General features: G+C 50.9%; 2 pseudogenes; one reads left to right on the top strand and one right to left on the bottom strand.

Annotated features, from left to right (window-relative positions):
• LOC132085208 (zinc finger protein 850-like) overlaps nucleotides 1–21,688 on the bottom strand; it is a 418,453-nt pseudogene that overhangs the window by 275,425 nt on the left and 121,340 nt on the right.
• Nucleotides 5,971–7,288, top strand: LOC132085159 (olfactory receptor 14C36-like; annotated as a pseudogene).

Here is a 21,688-nt window from a genome sequence, read left to right as displayed (position 1 = left end):
CCTTCAGCTTAACCAGCGGCATGATGTCAGTATGGCCTTTCTCAGCTAACCAATTATTAATAAATCTCTCCACAATCTTTTTCCCACCTAATCTCTTCTTCAACTAACTTTTTATACAAGAATCAGATGGCCTGTGTGTATCCTTCAGTCAATAGGCTACAATATCCCAACAGGCATAAAAACCTTCTGACTTCCCTCTGAGTTTTTGGCTGTGGGAGTGAACCTATCCCCGCAATTCTCTCAGGGTTCAGCCACCAGCTCCCTTGACAAATCACATGTCCTAGGAATTTTACTTCCCACTCTACAGATTGGAGAATCTCTTTTAATATTTTAAGTCCTTGATTCCCCAGAAAATTTAACAAAACTATGGTGGATTCCCAAACTTCTTTTTCTTCCCATCCTGAGAAAAGCAAATAATTTACACATTGGATGAGCTTCATCTCAGGTTTAATGAAGAAGAGTTGTGTTACTTCTCCTAGGGCTTGACCAAACAGGTTTGGGGATTTGGAAAACCCTTGGGCTACCCTAGTCCACCAAAGCTGTTGCTTCCTCCCGGAAGCGGGGTCCTCCAATTCAAAGGTAAATATATCCCACTTTGCCAGTGGGCACACCCAAAAAGCATCTTTTAGGTCTATCACACTAAACCACTGGTGTGCTGGGGGAATATTACTCAGTTGTATATAGGGGTTAGGCATTACTGGGTATCAATTCACAGTTCTTTTGTTCACTTCTCTCAAATCTTGGACAAGCCTGTAAGTCCCATCTGACTTCTTTACTGGTAATGTGGGTGTATTATGGGGGGACATTCCAGGGAAAGTGGAGATTGTTCTACCCTAACTGGATGGTTTTCATTAATTATTTTTATTACTATAGGTTTCATATTTAATTTACCTCAGTTTTTCAGTTTTGCCCACACCATCTCATGAATTTTCTCCTCATTTTCTTCCCTTAATTGGAGAAGCTTAACTACCATTTTCCCTTTCTATGAGAGCATTCCCATGTCAAACTGCACCTGTAAATCCTGTTCTAATAAATTTCACCCTGCTTCTGGAACTAATAGAACACCCCCAGTTCCTATTTTATTTGGTCCTTCAAACTTTATTTGCATTAAAACAGAGGCTTTGAACCTTTCCCCTTGTCTTGCTTTGAAAAGACAGGTGTCTGCTAAGGAAGGCAGGAGCTGCCCCTGAAATGGAAAATGTAATCCCCCTCCCTCCGAATTGGTATAATTTTGAAATTAAGGGGTTCTCAGGCACATATTTGGGAGCAGGAATAACAGTTCTTCATTAGAGAAGAAAACTAAACAAATAAACAATGCAGTAATACAAACAGCCCTGACAGAGTCAGAATACCACCTGACACCCTGTTAGTCAGGCTTTTGGTAGCAGTCCTATTGAATTCTGGCTGCAGTCCTCCTTCAGTCTTCCTGCAGACAGGTGTGGTTCTGTTGGAGCAGTGATCCTGTAGAAGTGTGTAGTCTTCCTCTGAAGATCCAGTGGTGGTGTAGATGGGCCTGGTCTTCCTCTGGGAATCCAGTGGAAGGGGTAGCTGCTCCTCTGGGAATCCAGTGGAAAAAGCTGTTCTGGTGTCCCAAAATCTCAGATTATATCAAGTTAGGAATGCTTGGCTCCTCCCTCTGGGCAGAGCATCTCACAATGGGATGATGCAATTTTATCAGTGATGCAGTGACACTCAATGGCCCGTTAACAGCTGATGTCTCTCCAGAGGGAGGATTGGTTTGTGGAAGAGATAAAGAAAAACTGCCCAATTAACAGAACATAACTGGCCCACCTCTTAACAGATGGGAATAGAACACACACATTGCTTTGCAATCCAGGACATTATCCACCCCTTATTCTATTTCCATCTGCATCGCAATGAAACCTTACACACAGTTCTCACTTAAGTCTAGGTTTCCCTGTGGTACACAATGGCTCTCTCCATCTTTCTGCATTACCCACCAAGTGTAACCAAGTCCTGGAGCAAAACCAATTCCACGGATGTGTTTGTCTTTGCCTGAGGTGGGATTAATCCAAACAGTCTTTCCTAAAACACCTTTCATGTGTATAACAGGGACTTTATCTCCATCCTCTGTGTGCAGGGGTTCAGACTGGGCAGGACCAGCTCGATTGATGGACCCTCTGGTGTTGACCATCCAGGTGGCTTTTGCTAAGTTCATTTCCCAATTTCTAAAAGTCTTTCCCCCACCAAGTGCTTAAGGGTAGTTTTAAGTAGTCCATTGTACCACTGTTCAACTTTCCTGGCAGCTGGTGCATGATAGGGGATATGATTAATCCATTCAATGCCATGTTCCCTGGCCCAGGTGTTGCTAAGGCCATTCTTAAAATGAGTCCCATTGTCTGATTCAATTCTTTCAGGGGTGCCATGTCTCCACAGAATTTGCTTTTCCAGGCCCAGGATGGTGTTCCTGGCAGTGGAGTGAGGCACAGGGTAGGTTTCCAACCACCCAGTGGTGGCTTCTACCATGGTCAGCACATAGCACTTGCCCTGGTGTGTCTGGGGGAGTGTGATGGAGTCAATCTGCCAGGCCTCCCCATACTTGTACTTGGACCACTGCCCACCGTACTACAGGGGCTTCACTCGCTTGGCCTGCTTGATGGCAGCACACGTCTCACAGTCATGGATGACCTCAGAAATACTGTCCATGGTTAAATCCACCCCTCGGTCTCGTGCCCACTTATAGGTGACATCCCTGCCCTGATGGCCTGAGGCATCATAGGCCCATCGAGCTAGGAATAACTCTCCCTTGTGTTCCCAATCTAGGTCTATCTTGGACACCCCTATCTTTGCAGCCTGGTCTACCTGCTCATTGTTTCAGTGCTCCTCATTGGCTCTACTCTTGGTGACATGGGCATCTACATGGCGGACTTTCACAGGTAGCCTCCCTACCCTGGTAGCAATGTCTTTCCATTCAGCAGCAGCCCAAATTGGTTTTCCTCTACGCTGCCAGTTAGCCTCTTTCCACCTCTCCAGCCATCCCCACAGAGCACTGGCTACCATCCATGAGTCAGTGTAGAGGTAGACCTTTGGCCACTTTGCTCTTTCTGCAATGTCCAGGGCCAGTTGAACAGCTTTGAGTTCTGCAAGTTGACTTGATCCACCTTCTCCTTTGGTAGGTTGTGCAACCTGGCATGTGGGGCTCCATATGGCTGCTTTCCACTTCCGGTTCATCCCTACGATGCAACAGGAACCGTCAGTGAAAAGAGTGTAGCGTGTTTCCTCTGCTGGTAGAAGGTTGTATGGTGGAGCTTTCTCGATCCTCATCACTTGCTCTTGTTCCTCTTCATCAGCGAGACCAAAGTTTTCACCTTCGGACCAGTTTGTAATTATCTCCAAAATCCAAGGGTAATTCAGGTTTCCAGTATGGGTGCGCTGTGTGATAAGAGCAATTCACTTGCTCCATGCGGCACTGGTGGAATGGTGGGTGGTGGGAACCTTGCCTTTGCACATCCACCCCAGCACCAGTTGTTGGGGTGCCAGGAGGAGTTGCGCTTCTGTACCAATCACCTCTGAGATGGGTTGGACTCCTTCATAGGCAGCCAAGATTTCCTTCTCTGTGGGAGTGTAGTTGGCTTTGGACCCTCTGTAGCTTTGACTCCAAAATCCCAGTGGGTCAGCCTTGAGTCTCCCCAGGCACCTTCTGCCACAGGCTCCAGGACAAGCCATGGTTCCTGGCTGCAGAGTAGAGCAGTTCTTCACCTCTGGTCCTGTCCTGACTGGGCCAAGAGCTACTGCATGAGCAACATCCTGCTTGAGTCCCTGCCCTACCCCTGGCAGCTGCTCCCAGCACTGGGGGACAAGATCTGGGTGGGAGGAGCCACCCTGAGCAGGGCAGGGGCTGCTGCTGAGAGGGGCTGGGTGGGGCAGGGCTGCTCCCAGCTCCAGAGCAGCCTGGGCACAGCTCTGGGGGACACTTCCCAAAAGAAGGTAAGCCTGGAATTGCTGTAAAGATCCAGAGCTTTCTTGAGAGTGTTTTCAATTTCCTACTTGGAGAAGGATGGGAAAGATGGGGTGATAACAAAAATATTTTTGCTTTTTATACATTTTTCATGTATTCGTAGCTCTATAAACTTCTTTTATATGGCAATAAATCTAAAATCCTTACTTAACCCTATAAAACTCTTAATAACTTTATTAAATTACTATTATATATATATATAAAATAACTATATTAAATTACTATTAAATTACTATTATATATATATATTAAATATATAATATTATATATTTCTAAAAGTATAATCCTTAATTAACTTGAGTACATTTCCTAACCCTTCTCTTAGAACATCTGCCTGTCTAAACACATTCCTGAAATGCTGTATAGTCTTATTATCAGGAAGAAGACCTACAAGAAGAACATATTGTTTATTGACCAGAATGTGAGCAGTCATAAGCAAAAGTGAAAGCAAAGAAGCCTTTGGACCTACTCCAAAGGCTGTGGGTTGAGCCAGGGGTGTGTAACTAGGGAAACTGAATCTCCTATTGGATGTTCCTGTTAAATATCCTAAATTAATCAATCTTAATAAAATGTTGAAATCAGGGGCTGGATTTGCCCCATCCCCACTGGGACACCTGGAAGTTTCCAATTAATGTCTGGTTTTTACTTTACTGTTCTAACATTGTTGCAAGGGTTTTTTTTTTTTTTTTGTCTTTGGATTACAGACAACAGGGGGGTGAGAGAAGCAGAAGAGGAATTGTAATCCCAGAATCCCAGGACATTCTGAGTTGAAAGGGACACACAGGATCATCAAAGGAATGTTTGAACATTTACAGAGAGTCCAGAACTGTAACTTTGGGTGGTCAGTCTCTCTGCTGGGAGCCTCCCAAAGGGCCCTCAGCCACTCCTCAGCCCTGGACAGCAGCAGCATCACCTTTGCAGGGTCCAGCAGGGCTCTCCTGAGCTGCCCTTGCCCAGCTGCACACAGAGCCTGCCCCAGCCAGGGCCCTGCACACGGGCAGGTTTCTGTAGGGCCCCAGCCAGGGCACACAGGCTGGGATGGGCTCTGTGAGTGCTGGCAGGGACAAGGCTCCTCTCAGGGGGGAATGTCCAGGCCCAGGGAGATGCTCAGGGAAGGAGAAGGGGCTGAAGAGAGCAGTGCTGGGGGCAGGATGAGGGCACTGTTGGTGTGTGGGAGGTGCTGGGCACAGCTGGGCAGGCACTGAGTGCCCAGCTGTCTCTGCCCTGCTCTCTCAGGCACAGCACCACAACATCTTCTCTTGGTTCTGCCCTGCCCTGATATTGTCACTGTTATCTGCTGCTCTCAGGGAGGCTCTGGCATTTGCAGCAGCTGAGTCAGGCACTGCCCTTGGCATTCTTGCCAGGCAGGGCTATCCATGGGAATGGGGTGTCCAAGTTTCCCTGGCACCTGTGGGGCTGTGGACAAAGCAGTCCATGGGAAAGGGGAATGAGCTGAGCCCCCTCCCTGAGATCTCATCATGGGCACAGTCAGGGATCTCCTTGCTGTGCCCCTCCAAGCTCTGAGCTGCCCTCCTGGTGCAAATCTGTGCCAGAGCCTCTGGGAGTTCCCTGAATGTCCTGCAGGGAAGGGCAGAGATGCCAGAGCTGAGGAAATGCTGCTGGGTTTGCCCAGGGAGCCGTGAGTGTCCTTGGCACAAGCGGGTGCTGAGACCTTGCCCAGAGACCTTGAGAGAGGGTGAGATATTCAGGGATCCCTCTGCTCTGGGCAGGGTCTGGTTTATCCCAGGGTGACCCAGGAGTGTGATTGTGCTCTGATTGCAGCCTAAGGTGCAAAGCCAGAGCAGGTGGGAACAAGCCCATCCAGCCCCTCACCTTCCCTCAGCCACAGGGAATCCTTTGCCTCTCCCATCTCTCAGTGGCAAACTCTGAGTGCAGCAGAAATGTTGGGGATTTCTGACCTCAGAGAGCAAGGAACGATGTGTGGGGAGGAAAACAATTCCTAAAAACAACTCCTGCCATCCATGTCTTATAGAACTGGGAGTGCAGATGCTACCAAGCCTTTCTGCATTCAGAGTGATTCCATTGACAAATCCTGAATATTCAGCCTTGTCCCTCTGCCACATGGCCACAAACCCAGGGCAGAGGGGCAGAGATGGCTCCTTGAGAGCCTCCAGGCACAAGCCTGGCTGCTCCTGGCACACTCAGCCAGCACAACTGGAGCTCAGGCAGGGACCTGGGTGAAGGATATCCCAGAGCAGGAACAAGGGTGAGTGAGTCCCAGTGTAACAGTCTGCAGATAATGGATTAGGTTTGGCTCAAAGAAGTCTCTCCTGACTTGTCACTGTCCCTTCTCCATGAACAGGTCCCCATGTGCAAACCCAGCAAATGTCCAACAGCAGCTCCATCAGCCACTTCCTCCTGCTGGCATTCGCACACACGCGGCAGCTGCAGCTCCTGCACTTCTGCCTCTTGCTGGGCATCTCCCTGGCTGCCCTCCTGGGCAACGGCCTCATCATCAGCACCGTAGCCTGTGGCCACCACCTGCAGATGCCCATGCTCTTCTTCAGGATCAACCTGGCCCTCAGCGACTGGGCTCCATCTGCACCACTGTCCCCAAAGCCATGCACAATTCCCTCTGGGACACCAGGAACATCTCCTACACAGGATGTGCTGCTCAGGTCTTTCTGATTGTATTTTTCATTGCAGCAGAGTTTTCCTTTCTCACCATCATGTGCTATGACAGTTACGTGTCCATCTGCAAACCCCTGCACTATGGGACCCTCCTGGGCAGCAGAGCTTGTGCCCACATGGCAGGAGCTGCCTGGGCCAGTGCCTTTCTCTATTCACTGCTGCACACAGTTAATACATTTTCCCTGCCCCTGTGCCATGGCAATGCCCTGGCCTAATTATTCTGTGAAATTCCCCAGATCCTCAAGGTCTCCTGCTCCAAGTCCTATCTCAGGGAATTTGGGCTCCTTGCATTTTCCATCTCTTTATCATTTGGTTTATTTGTGTTCATTGTTTTCTCCTATGTGCAGATCTTCAGGGCTGTGTTGAGGATCCCCTCTGAGCAGGGACGGCACAAAGCCTTTTCCACCTGCCTCCCTCACCTGGCTGTGCTCTCCCTATTCCTCAGCACGGCAACATTTCCTCACCTGAAGCCCCTCTCCATCTCTTCCTCATCCCTGGATCTGGCCCTGTCAGTTCTGTACTTGGTGGTGCCTCCAGCCCTGAATCGCCTCATCTACAGCCTGAGGAACCAGGAGCTCAGTGCTGCAGTGAGGAGACTGATGACTGGATGCTTTCAGGAACATTAAACTGCTAGCCAATTTCTGCAACTCACTAATAATAAAAGACATATATGATGTTTCGTGTTGGTTTGCTTGTCGGGTCTTTTTTCCCTTATTTTAATTTTTCATATTATCCACAAAGAAATATCAATGTTTGTGCCACCTGGGGGTGGCAGTGCTGGGGCTGCAGAAGGGACAGCCCATGGGCACTGCTGGGGCAGCACTGACGCCTCATGCCAGGGCCTGGGGGCTCCAGGCTTCTCTCCCAGGCTCTCTCCAGAACACGGCCAGGCCGATGCTCAGCACAGAAAACCACTGTGAGCAGCCCCAGGCTGGCCATGGGCAGGCTGGGGGCAAACAGCATGGCTGAGGCTCTGCAAGGGCCCTGGGGGAGACAGGAAGGAGCAGCAGAGCAGGGGCTGATCCATCCCCAGTGTGCTGGACAGCCCAGGGCAGCATCCCAGAGCATCCTCATGGAGCTGCCAACAACATCCCCCCTCTGCAGCCCTGGCCTCTCCCCCAGCTCACACAGGTGCCCCATCCTTGCAGGCACAGACACGGCAGCACTGGCTCAGGAGCCCCTGTTTGCATTGCACAGAGCAGGAGAAGCTCCCCCATGCTGTTGGTGTGGGGACATGAACCTGAGGGAGCACAAATGCCATCAGCCCCTTAGGGCCAGCAAGGGCTGGGGGACACCAGGGAAACCACCCAGCTTTGTCCTGGGCTCTGCAGTCAGCCAGAAAGTTTGTTCCTATCAGCTGGGAGTTTTCTGTCCCACTGCAGACGCTGTTGCTCAGAGCCAGGGCTGCCTGGCAGCAACCCCCAATCTGCCCTGAGCATTTCCTTTGCTTCACCTTGGCTTTCTTTACTCTGTCTGGCAAAAATTTCTTCCTGTTGCCCCACCCCTGTTCCCTTCCCTGCAAACAGCCCATCCCTGTTTGCCCTTTCCTCTCTGGCCCCACTCACCATTGCAGTTCCTGACTTGGCCCCATGGGAACATCCCTTGGGGAGCAGGATCATCCTACAAGTGCTGCAGAAATTGTCTGCAGGCTCCTGCAGTGCCTGGTGCTGCTCCCTTGCCAGAGACACCCCAGGCCAGGGGGGCACATCTGGGCTGCTGTGTCTGGCTCTGGGGCTCCCTGTTCTGGGCAGTGAGGAGGAGCTGCAGAGGCTCTGCAGGACTGACAGAATTGGCTTTGGGGCTGGCAGGAGAAGCTGAGTGACCTGGGCTGCCGCAGCTTCTGAAGAGGAGGCCCAGGGCTCCTCCTGCAACTGCTCCAAGGATGGTTTCAGAGAATCCCAGAATCAGCAAGGGTAGAACAGGCTATGGAGAGCATCAAGTCCAACCTGTGCCCTGACACTGCCTTGTCTCCCCTGAGCCTCCTCTTCTCCCAGATAAACAACCCCAGCTCCCTCAGCCACTCCTCACAGGACTTGTGTTCCAGACCCCTCACCAGCCTTGTTGCCCTTCTCTGGACATGCTCCAGCCCGTCCATGTCCTTCCTAAATTGGGGGGCCCAGAACTGGACACACCACTGGAGGTGCTGCCCAACCAGTGCTGAGCACAGGAGAAGAATCACTGTCCTGATCCTGCTGGCCACACCATTCCTGATCTATAGGAGTGCCAGGGGTTGGATGAGGGAAATGCTGGGGAGAGGGTGGGCACAAAGTCTGATTGATTATCAGCCATGAAGGGTCTTGCTTTTTATATCTGTTCAAACTGCATTAGGATGATCTGGGGATCAATAAAAATTGGATACTGCTGATACCACTCTACAAACAGAAAAAGAAAACTTAACATGAGAAAACACTTCTCTATGTGTTGTTTTCCATATAGTATATTCACTTAGAACACACTTCTGAAATCTGTCTACTTATTCAAAGAAGAATTTCACAGGAAGAATAATTTTTTCCAAAGAATAATTAATATAGATTATTCCCCGGAGCCTTTTTTTCCCCTGTGTTTTTTGCGCAAATGTTTATGAGCCTTTCTCACTGAATTCCTGAAGCGAAGGGCTCCAGAACGAAGAGGCCACTGGAGTAGGAAATTCATCAGCAACCTCCAAGTGGCTGAGGATCCATCCCCATCAGAGCAGCAATGAACAGAAATAGGCACAGCTTTGTAGCTGCCCCAGCTTTGGCATGGGCCCTGGGCCTGGAGCAGGAGCAGCTCTTGAGGGCCCCAAGGCCGGGGCTCTTGTGCTGCCCTGGGCAGATGGGATGGCAGCAGGGGCTGCAGAGCTCTCAGCACCTCAGCCCAAGGGGAGCAGGGCAGCCAGGGAGCCTCCTGTGGCCTTGGCCAAGCACCTTCCCCCATGGCTGGGGCTGAGTCCTGTGGCAGCTGCAGCTGCTGCTGTGCCCTTGCCAGGGGCTGAGGCCGTGGGGCAGTGCCCAGAGCAGCCTGGCCTGAGCAGAGCTGTGGGGCCACACCTGGCTGGGCTGGGCTGGGCTGGGGAGAGGCCCTTGGTGCTGCCCAGAGCTCAGGGCAGCTGGCAGAGCTTGCAGGGAGCTGGGCTGGGCTCAGAGAGCCCGGCCCAGAAACCATCAGTGTCCATCTCAGCCTGGCTGAGCGTGCAGGGGCAGGACTCAGGCCAGGCCTTGTGGGGCAGGGCCAGCGCCTGTGCAAGGCATCGCAAACAGGCAAGTGGCCCAGAGAGGAGGCTGCTCTGTGCCCTTGGTGGCATGGACAGAGCAGGGAGGGAGCCCAGGACATTAGTCAGAGCCAGCCTCTGTGCCCAGCCCTTGGCAGCCCTGGCTGCTGAGCCCAGCTTTGGCCTGGGCTGAGTTTGGCTGTGACCCAGCTCCATCCTCCTGCAGGGCTCAGGCCCTGATCCCGGCCATGGCCAGCCCTGGCTGCCTCTCTGTTGGCCCAGAGGCCGGCAGAGCCTGGGGCAGGGCTTTCTGTGCAGCCCCACAGGTGCCACGGGCTCTGCAGGAGCTGGCAGAGGCTGCCCAGCAGGGAGGCCATGGGGCACAGAGCCCCAAGGCTGCTGTGGGCACCACGGCACAGGGGCCGTTCCCAGCCGCAATGCTCCTGGCCTGGGCTGGGCCTGCACAGGGGCTGGGCCACCATGGCTGGGCCAGCACAGGGCCACAAAGGGGCCACGCAGCCGCTGCCGGGGCTGACAGCAAGGCCAGGCACACACAAGCAATTGCTGAACATGGCCTGTGCTGGCCAGGCCTGACTGTGCCAAAGGCAGAGCTCAGCTGCCCTTGGGGGCTGCAGCAACAATCCAGAGCCCAAAGAGCCTCCATAGCTGTGCTGGAGATAAGGCTGCAGGAGGCAAATGCAGGGCTGCTGCGGGATGGGGAGGGCATTGAATTTCAGCACACACCTCAGCTCTCTGATGATCCTGGCAGCAGGCGGGGCCCTGTTCGAGACTGGAGCAGAGCAGATGTTGATGGGACAGGAGCCCTGCGAGGCTGTCAGGGACCTGCAGCTTGCAAGGTCTTCTGCTCTCCCTCAGGTGCTCTCAGACAGATCCAATCTCAACTCAGCACCTCAGGGCACAAGTGGCGCTGCCTGTTCATGGGCACACAACTGATGTCTGCCTGCAAAGGAGCGCAGGTTTTAATATCTGTTAGTTTCATAATGTACAAGTACATTTTTATTATCTGGGTACCTTGACTACTTTTAAGAAGTCGCAAAGTTTTCCCACCAGGACCAAGAATTTCCGAGAAGTGTGCTGATGGCAGAATGTGAAGAAATACTGATCTTCCTCTCTTCTTGTCTCACCAATAATCAGTGTATTACTTCCTCTCACTCTTCCTTCAGGTGTTTCCAGCTCTCCTTTTTAAATGGCCATGTCTAAGGACATTCTTCAGTAGACCAGCTCGATCTATGTCCTTCCCATTCCTCCCAGTTTTTCTCCTCTGGATGCTCTCTGGTCATTCAAGTGCCTCTCAACTGACTCATTTCATGCTTTGAAACTCAGGGAGTGCCTCAATCTTTCTGAAGTTCAAATAAATATATCAATATTCAACATCTTGTTGTGTTTATATCTGTCAAAGAATTGCGATTTCTTATGTCCTTGTCTAAAACTGTTCCTGTACAGAAATCCCTTGGGCATGGGGAACATGTCAGATGCTGCTGGGACATCCCAGAGAGCTGAGGGAAGAGCTATGATGGTTATTAAACTGTTCAAATGTTCAACTTGTGTTTGTTAAGTAAACTTAAAATTTCTAGTTAGCTTACTATTTGTAGAATAGATTTTTTTAGTTTACTTAGGGAGAGAAGTTTTCTTGTTATGGTTATGGACATTTTTTTACAAGAGGAAAAAATAGTTTTTGTGGTTCTTTATTTTGTCATGGCTAACAGCTGTCTGGGAAATTTGTTATTCTGAAGTTGTTTTTATAGCTACAAGATTGTTTGCATCTTGTTGGTGGGCCAGGTCGACTAATGAGGTATTATTTTAAAGATGAGTTGTTCAAAGGTAAATTTTTTTTATTGTTTACTTTTAAAATATCTTTATCTCTGGGAATAGAGATCTTCTCTTGAGGGTACTAGATTACTTTTTATTTCTGTTTAAACTTTTTATGGAATTACAGTTTTGGGGTATTTTTCTCTTAGTATGGAGGTTTCACTTTGATAATAATTTGAATATTTTTTTATAGTTTTAGGTGTTATAAAGAAAAAGAGGGGTTTTTATGGTTTATAAGAGGATTTTAGTTTTAAGATCAAGGTATTTTTTCTTCTTTTTTAATTGGGATTTTTTTTCTTCTTTACTGACCTTGATGGTTTGTTTGTTTTTTTAATATATGTTTGTATTTTATTTTTCTTTTACTTGGAAGAGGATTGAAATATGGAAAGGGTTAACACCTGACCCAAGAGTAACTTGTGGTGGAAGTAATGGTTAGGTTGTGTTAGGATTGGTTTTATAGCTGGTTTTTGGGGTTTTTTATGTTTAATTTTAGTTGTAGGGTTATTTTTTATTGGTTATAGGTTGTAGGGGTTTTTGGTTTCAGTTGTGTTGGGGAGAGGGGACTTAATGGTAAGATTTTAATAGCTCTGGCTAGCTTTGTTCTGGTTGGGGTTTTGTGGCCTCTTTTATTTTCCTGTTTGGTAGTTGTTAGGGTTTGGTTTGGTTAGAATGGGGCTGATGGGGACAGGGGATGGCCTGGGGAGGGGAGAAGGGGCTCGGCCCATGGTAGGGTTGCTTGGTTTGGTTTGGTTTGGTTTGGTTTGGTTTGGTTTGGTTTGGTTTGGTTTGGTTTGGTTGAGATGGGGGCCAGGGCCAGGGCGCGCTATTTCTTTGTTGACTTGAAAAGAAAGAGGAGGTTCCTGGGTTTTTCATCTTTAACATATGTGTGTAACAGAGGCATGTTCAGTATCTTAGTGGTTTAATAGATTGTCAGTTACACAAAAAGTTTTGTATTACTTTGTATAATGCTTCTCATGTTCAAACTACGACAGACATTCAACCAACAAAAAAAAATTCTCAAAGCATTGACTTAGCACTTGCAACCTCACAAATTCTAAGCCTGTTCAATTTAATGTTAATCAAAATTTGCAGGAGCAAAGAAAACAAGAAGAAAACAGAAACACAAGAAGAAGACACAGAAAGAGAAAAACACAAAAAAGATACAGAGAAGCACACATACAGCTACCAACTCCTGGATTCCAGCACTGTTCAGATGGAAATTCCAAGAGGATGTAGGGTCAAGATGTGTGCTTGCCTTGTGGTCAGCCTTCAATTCCCCTTGGTCTTCCTGGGCCCTTCCCCCAGCTGGGACTTAGGCTCATTTGGTCCCTCAGGAGCTGGGCTGGGGGCTGCAGAGGTGGCTGTGGAGCATTGCCTGTGCTGTGCCAGGGACTGGCAGACACTGCTGGGCTGGGATAGAGGCTCTGGGGGGATTGGGGTTCCAGGGCAAAGCAGTGCTTGACCTGCCCTTTCATCCCCACACATGAAATGTTTTGAGCCAACAATCTCCTCCATCCATCACAATAAGGCAATGTTGGAGGTGAAATCCCAATTGTGGCCATGGGCACCTGGAGGAGAAGGACAGTTCTTTTCCATAGCAAGGAAAGCACAGAGCCACAGTGTTTCAATAGCAGATGAGAAGAGACCCTCAACTTGCCAAGGTCAGCTGGACCAGTAAGGGGGCCCAGGAGGCTGAACCAGCCCAATCTGTTCCATGTTCCCTTAGTTTCATGGTGCACTATGGTGTTACAATGACACCTTGGTTTCATGAGGTCTTGCAGTGTCACAATGGTCTCTGTTGTTCCCCAGGCCCCACAGTGTCACAGGACTCCTCTGTTCCATGTGCCCTGCAATGTCACAATGGACCTTTGGACCCTGGGGGTTTGCAGTGTCACAATGGTCCCCTTTGGCTCCACAGTGTCACAATGGACATTGATGACAGGAGGCGCCTCTGTGTCACCCTGGAGCTTTGGTTCCATGCAGTCCTGCAGTGTCACAAAGACCTCTTGGTTTCACAAGGCCCCACAGTATCACAATGGTCCTCTTGGTTCTGTGGGGACCCCCAGGGTCACAATTGTCTCACTGGTTCCATGAGGCCTCACAGCGTCACAATGCTTTCTTTATTCCATGGGGCCTCATAGTGTCAAAGGGTCTCTGTAATTCCATGAGTTCCATTCAGTGTCAGAATGGTCTCCTTGGTTTCATGGTGCCCCTCAGTGCCACAATGGCCCCTTGGTTCCATGAGGCTGTGAAGTCTCTTAATGGTCTCTCCATGGTTCCATGAGGCATTGCAATATCACAATGGACCTTTGGTTGGATGGGGCCTCACAATGTCACAATGATCCCTACATTCCATGGAGCCACACAGTCGTCTGTACGGTCCCCTTGGTTCCATGAGGCCCAGCAATGTCACAGTGCTCTCCATGACTCCATGAGTCTCAGCAGTGTCACAGTGGTCCCTTGGTCTCACAGGGCCCCACAGTGTCACAATGGTCCCTTGGTCTCACAGGGCCCCACAGTGTCACAATGGTCCCTTGCTCTCACAGGGCTCCACAGTGTCACAATGGTCCCTTGGTTCCATGGGCCCTGTGCTGCTGCTGCATTCCCCCCTCCCCTTCCCAGGCCGCCCTGCCAGCTGAGAAATGCTCCTTGGGCCTCGGCCTTGGCCAACAGCCCCTGGGCTCAGCTCCTCTGCAGCTCATCACAAACACTGTCTGCTCCAGGCACTGCTGCTGCCCAACCAGCTCCTGGTTCCTGTAGGAGCAGCCCTGGGAACTGGTTTTGTTCCCTCAGTGGCACAACATCCCTGTTCTCACACTGCCAAAGAAAGCTGCTGATGCCAAGTGTGGCCAGGATGAGCCATTGCTGGGACTGAAGCCCCTCTCTTGGGGCCCAGCAAACAGCGCTCCAAAAGGAGCCCTTGGAGCTCTCCTGGGCCAGCGACTCCCTCTGAGTGGGGCCTCTCCCAGCCGGGAACTCTCCCGTTTGCTGCACTCGGGGATCTCAAACAACAACAGAGCCTGGGCCGATCCCCCCACTCCTCCAGGCTCAACCTTTCACCTGCTGGGGAGATGCCAAAGGATCCACAGGGAGCATTTCCTGCCCTCAGGGGAATTTCTCCCAGGTGCCTTGCACTGACTCTTGGGGTCTGTGTGCACACAGGAGTGCCTGTGCTGGGGAGATGTGGCAGAAATGCTGCTCTCGGAGGGGCTTGAGTGCCTTGGATAGCTGAGTCAGTCAGGCCTGCAAGTAAGGGTGAGTCACAAGCTGTAAACTATGTTAAATGCTCCTGAGGGTTGTTCTTCTACTAAGTAATGAAGTTTAGTATAAGTTATAACATAAGTTGAATATTGTTAAGTGTTATTCAACTGTAAAATCATTAAGTCCTAGGTTATAAGTAAGGTTAAATACTGTCAAGTGCTGTTCTTTTGCTAAATGCTGAAGTCTAAGGTATCAATCAAGGTCTGTTAACTTTGAGCTCGGCTTAGCTTTTTGGCTGCATTCCTTTTATCCTTGCCCACCCTGTCCTTTAGTCACTCACACATGCACGCACACACACACGGACAGTTAATTGTTCATTTCTGGTTTGACTGCCTGAATTTTATTTGGTTTTGTAGTTGCTTTGTTTCCTTGGTGTGCCTGAAGTGCCCAGTCAGGAACAGAGTGACTTTTGCCAAGGAACTTTGTGCTTCTGTCCCTTAATATTAAATGTGGTTTTGGCTGATCCCTTGCCAGGGATTTTTTCAGCACTCTCAAGGCCTCGTTTGTAACAGGGTGAAGGAGCCCTGTCCCAGGCTCTGGCCCTGGCGGACATGGGGACGCTGCCAGGGGGACCCTGTCCCCATGTCCCACCCCCAGGGCCCCCCGTCCCCATGTCAGGCTCTGGGGTCGATCTCGTGGAACATCCTCTGGGGGAGGCTGTGGGGCCGGGGGGACCCGGGGGGACCCGGGGGACAGGGGACCCCGCTGTGCACGAGCAGGGTTGGACTGCTCTGAGGGAACTGTCAGTGGGGGCCGGGGCAGAGTGACCTCCCCGGTGACCTCACCCAGCACCCGTGATGTCACACAGCTCCTGAGATGTCACACAGCCCCTGAGATGTCACACTGCCCCTGTGATGCCACACAGCATCCTTGTGAGGTCACACAGCCCCTGTGATGTCACAGGCTACCAGTGATGTCACACAGCCTGCTATGATGTCACACAACCACTCTGTTATGTCACACAGATTCCATATGATGCCATTCAGCTGATATGTGATGTCACAGAGCAGATTTGTGATGTCACAGTTACCCTGTGATGTCACAGCCTTGTCTGTGATGTCACAGCCTTATTTGTGACATCACACAGCTGCCCTATGATATCATACTCTATGTCACAACCCACGTTGTGATGTCACAGAACCACCTTCTAGGATGTCACAGCTGGCTCTGTGATGTCACTCCCCCCTCAGTGTTGTCACACAGCCCACTCTGTGCTGTCACAGAGCCCCTTGCTGACATCCCAGCTGCTCTGTGGCTCTGTGACACAGCCACAGAGATGCTGCTGTGACACAGCCCCCTCGGGGCCATCCCACAGCCCCTGCCAGTGCTGAGCCCCTGTGAGCTCTGTCTGGGCCCTGCTGGTGTCCCTGAGGGGCCCTGGCAGCGTCCCAGCCCTGCTGGGCTGTGCACAGGAGCTGCTCCTGGCCAGAGCTGTCTCTCTGCAGCGCTGCCCTTGCCAGGAGCTGCCTCTGGGCCAGGAGCCCGGCCCAGCTCAGCAGCACAGACACAGCACAAGGTCTTCAATGACCCTCTGGGGCTTTGGTGCTCTTCGCATCTGACCCAGTCCCTCAGAGTGGGCTAAAAGAACTTCTCAAGAGCTCAAAGTGAGATTGAAACACTCAAGTTTCTTGTACTTTGAATAGATCCCTGTGAGGGACAGAACTGAGAAAGTGTCCCCAGGTTCCAGGGAGAGCAGAACACCGGAGACAGTGATGACAGCTGGGGACAAGCAAGGCAAAGGTGTCTCTGTGCTGAGCAAAACTGGATGTGTTTCTGTTGCCTTCTGGATCAAGGCAGGCGACCTGGTTCTGAGGATCAGCACGGCGGCCCAAACTCTCCAGGGCCGCTCGGGCCAATGACACACGCAGACATCAATATGATGGACGGTCAAAAGGCATTTATTACTTCTTCTCGTGGGGTTTTATAGTCTTAGGGGTTCTCTACATCAAAAGGGGGTTTGTCCTTCTTATCTATGGTTAGTAAGGAATGGAAAAGTACTGGGTAAGGAATGGAAAGTTACTGGCACTACTGTTAGTGGGGCCACATTCCTACTGTTAGTGGGGCCACATTCCTAGGGTAATCTCTTATCTTAGAGGAACAAAGGGTCCTGCCTTTCCGTGACATCGCGTGATCTTCCGCAGAGCTTTTCCCTATCTACCACAGTTTCAGGATTGCAAAGGGCCAAGGCCTGAGCCCCAGCCCCTGGCCAGGCAGATCCTGTCCCACCCTCCTTGCTCAGGGCTCTTGCTGGGATGGGCACTGGCATGTGGGGATGTGCAATGCCAAGGGCAGGAGCATGGGGTGGCCCCTGCCAGGCTGCTGAGCAGGGACAAGGAGGCAATGAGGCCCCAGCCCTGCAAGGGTCACTTGTCCCCTCGTGGCCTCAGGCCCAGGCCCAGCAGCCATGGCCAAAGTGCTGCCCAGGTTGGCTCTGTCAGGGCTGTCTTGCAGCTGCTGCCCATCCCTGTGCCCTGTGCAGCCCAGGCTGTCCCACGGTGTCCCTGCCCTGCGCCTCTGTCCCTGCAGGCTGTCGGCATCCCCCGGCTGCCCCACCTGGCTGGGCCCTTCCTTTGCTGACAGCTCTGCCTCCTGCCTGCCTCTGTCTGCCCACACAGAGCCTGGGGCTGACCCAGGCTCCTGCTGGGGACGTGCTGCACCACAGCCCTGCCCTGGCAGGGAAACTCCTGTCTCCTGGTGCCAGTCTGGGCCTCCCCAGCTGCCCTTGGCATTAATTCTTTCTTTCTTTCCCTGGCTGTTTTCCACTATGTCAAAAGGATCCACCATCCCTGAAATCTCCCTTTAAACACTCTCATGGCTCTGCTCCACTGTCCTCAGTCTCCACCCCACTGAGCACAGAGCTCCTTTCTCCCTGTACAGAGCTCATGTGCCTAAGGCCTCCAAGCCCTTCCTTGGGACATCTCTGAGCCCTCTCCAAGGTGTTTCCAAATGAAAACATTCAGCTCATAGTCTAAGAAAATCACCAGAGGACAGGGCCAGCCGGACCTGTCTGTCCTGGCTACTTTTGTCTGGGAGCAATCCTTGGATATACAGAATTTGGGAGGCAAAATTCTAATTTTGGCCATGGTCCCTGGACAAGAAGGCTGGTTCTTTTCCATAGGAATGAAGGAACAGAGCCCCATGATGAAGTGAAGGGAGACGACCATCCGATTGATGAGCATCAAACTCCAGATTTACTGATCCAAAAGGCACGTTTTTATAACCATGTTAATTAAGTTCATACATATTGCAAAACTCGAGCTCACCATAGGCTACAGATCAAACACTAACCCCTCCCTTTGTTTTCAATACATGTGGTTTGTTTATTGAAACCGAGATTTGTGTTCTCACCCTGATAAGAATGGTTCTCAAAACCTCCATGTCTGTTCCCAAAACAGCCAAGGACAGAATGTTTACCTGTTATGAGAAGACTGTCTGAGAATCCTGCTGTTTATAAAAATGTGCCTGAGAACCTAGTTATTTACAGAAACAGGCTTGGGAACTGCTGCTTAGCTGCCTTTTACTTTTCCATCAGCTGTATATTTTCATGGCCTTTTTTCCTTCAAGCTATGTCTGAGCAAAATTCTCCAACAGCCCCTCTGTTTCAGGGGCAGATGAGAGGTGACCATCAGAGGTGTTGCCTTCTGGTATAAGGCAAGGCGACCTGGTTCTGAGGAAACGGCACGGTCACCCACTCTCCAGGGTCGCTTGGGCCAAGGACACACGCAGACACCAATGTGGTGGACGGTCCAAAAGCCTTTATTATCTCATCTCTTGGGGTTTTATAATCTTGGGGGTCTTCTACGTCACAGTGGGTCTGTCTTTACCATCTATGGTTAGTAAGGAGTGGAAAGTTACTGGGTAGGGGATGGAAAGTTACTGGTATTCAGTTAAGGGAGGCTACACTCCTATGTTAATTTCTTATCTATGGGGAACAGAGGGTCTTATCTAAGGGGAACAGAGGGTCCTGCCTTTCCGTCACATCACGAGATCTTCTGAACGCCTGTCCCTGTCTACTACACAGAGGCCAAGGCCAGCCAGAGCTGGCAGGTTTTGTTTTGTGAGATACCCTTGCAAATAGGAATTATTTTAGGGACAGTACCAACTTTGGCAATGGGCATCTGAAAAGTCAGACAGCTCTTTTCCATAGGAAGGAAAGCATGGAGCCCCAGTGCTCCAGGAGCTGAGGAGAGGCAGACTTTGACATCCCAACATCAGGCAGAGCTGTTCAATGTCCCCTGGGAGGCCAAGCCAGCCAGAGCTGTTCCATGTTCCCTGGGTTCCATGGGGCCCCACAGTATCCCAATGGTCCCTTGTGTCCATGACACCGAGGTGTCATAATGCTCCCTTGGTGACACGAGGCCCTGAAGGGTCACAATGGTCTCAAAGGTTCCATCAGGCCCCACAGAGCCATAATGGTCTCTGGCTCCATGGAACCCCTTTGTGTCATCATGGCCCCTTGGTTCCATGGGCTCCAGCAGTGCCACCATGATCCCCTTGGTTCTATGGGCTCTAGTGGGGCCACAATGATCCCCTTGGTTCCATGAGGTCCCCATAGTGTCCCAGGGATCTCCATGGGAAGAAAGAACCCAGCCCCAGTGTGGCAGGGGCAGCCACCAGAGCTCTCTGTCCTGGTAGCTATTGTCTGAAATCAACCCTGGATATAGAGAATTCCAGAGGTAGAACCCCAGTTTTGGCCGTTTCTGCATTGATAAGAAGGATGGTTCTTTTCCACAGGAAGGAAAGCACCCAGCCCCAGTGTTTGGACAGCAGGGGAGAGACAGTCTGCAGGAGCCCAAGGGCAGCCAGACCTGTCTGTTCTGGCAGCTTTCACCTGGGAGCAATCCTTGGATGTACTGAGCTTTGGAGGTGGAATCCCAATTTTTGCCATGGTCAAGATGGGTGGTTTTTTCCAAAGGAAAGTAAAGCACTAAGTCCAAGTGTTTTGGAAGAAGATGAGAGGTGGTCAACCTTAGGCCAAACCAGTCAGACCTGTCTCTCCTGGCATCTTTTGTCTAGGGGCTTTCCTTGGACAATGGGCATTTTGGAGGTGGAATCTCAGTTTTGGCTGTGGGTGCCTGGACAGGAAGAAGAGTTCTTTTCATTAGGAAGGAAAGCACAGAGCCCCAGTGTTTCAGAGGCAGATGAGGGCCAGCCCTCAGGAAGCCAAGGCCAGCCAGACTTGTCAGTCCTGGCAGCTTTTGTCTGGGAGCTATCCCTGGATATAGGGAATTCCAGAGGCAGTTGCCCAGTTTTGGCCATGAGTGCCTGGTTGAGATGGATGTTTTTTTCCCATAAGAAAGAAAAGCCCATGGTCCCAGTGTTTGAAAGGCAGATGAGAGGTGGCCCCAGGTAGCCAAGGCAGCCAGATCTGTCTCTCCTGGCAGATTTCATCTGGGAACAATCTTTGCATGTAAGGGAATTTGGAGAAGGAATCCCAGTTTTGGCCATAGGGCCCTGGAGGAGGATCAGAACAGTTCTCTCCCATGGCAAGGAGAGCCCAGAGCCCCAGTGCTTCAGGGGCAGATGAGGAGCAGCCCTCGACATGCCAAGGTCAGCCAGACCTGTCCAGCAGCCTCCGGGACCCCAAACCAGCCACACCGGCTCCCTGTGCCCTTGGTTCCATGGGGTCCCACAGTGTCCCAATGGTCTCCTTGATTCCAGGAGTCCCTGCAGTGTCACAGTGTTCTCCTTTCTTCTGCAGTGTCACAATGGCCCCTTGGCTTCCCTGAGCCCTTGCAATGTCCCCATGGCCCCTCGGCTCCCTGTGGCCCCGCTGTGTCACAATGGCTCCTTGGTTCCATGGGCCCCACAGCTTCATCCTTGGCCCTTGGCTCCACAGGGGGCCTGAGTTTCACAATGGTCCCCCTGATTCTGTGAGGCACCAGAGTGTCACAGTGGTCTCTTTGTTCCCATGAGGTTCCATTGTGCCACCGTGGTGTCCTTGGATCTGCATGGTCACAATGGCCCCTTGGTTCCATGAGTTTCTGGACTGTCAGCAATGGTTTCTTTGTTCCAGAGGGGCCCTGATGTGTCACAAGGGCTCCATGGCTGGGGTTTGTGTCTCACCCATGCTGGAACCCCAGCAGTTGGTAGCCATGGGCATTTCTTTCTATAGAGCTTCTGCCCTCCTGCCTCTCTGTCTTCTCCTTCTAATGCTCTTGATATGGAACATTTTTTGATACCTCAACAACTGAAGTGTTTAAATGTTTCCAGGTGCAACGGGCTGAGTTAATGAAGGTACTGCTATGGTGTTTTATGTTGAATTGCATATTTCATTAAATCTTTTTCCAAAGTTTCTTGATTTTCTGTACTTTGCCAGTAAAATTTTGTCACCATTTTGACCTCTTGAGAATATATGGCTGGTGTTTCTCCTGTGCACCAAACTCCAGTAAAGGAACCCTTGGTTACTGTGAGAAATGACTGCTAACATTCAATATTTTAAAAGGTTTATTCAACCTTAACAAAAATGCCAGCAAAAGGACTAAATAAGGAAGAACAGGCCTGGGAGCTTCCCTCGTGGCTGCCTACCACGTGCCTGCCTCATCCTCAAGATGGACACTTCACCTTTTATACCCCAGGGAATTGCATCAGCCAACCTTGGCCCCTCCCACAGTCTGTCAGTCAACTCTTCTTTGCTGTTTATTGGTGGACTCTGCTTTCCTGCCGCTTGACTGGAGGGTCAGGTGCTGCCATGCCACGCCCCCTCCGCTAGGAACAAGTGTTTGTACTCGCCTTCTTTCCCCCTGTCCTGGATGGCTCAGGCTGTCTGATGGTAA

The sequence above is a fragment of the Ammospiza nelsoni genome, chromosome 29 (genome assembly GCF_027579445.1).
Source record: "Ammospiza nelsoni isolate bAmmNel1 chromosome 29, bAmmNel1.pri, whole genome shotgun sequence".
In the NCBI taxonomy this organism is placed as follows: domain Eukaryota; kingdom Metazoa; phylum Chordata; class Aves; order Passeriformes; family Passerellidae; genus Ammospiza; species Ammospiza nelsoni.
This window is presented reverse-complemented; position numbering and strand designations above follow the sequence as displayed.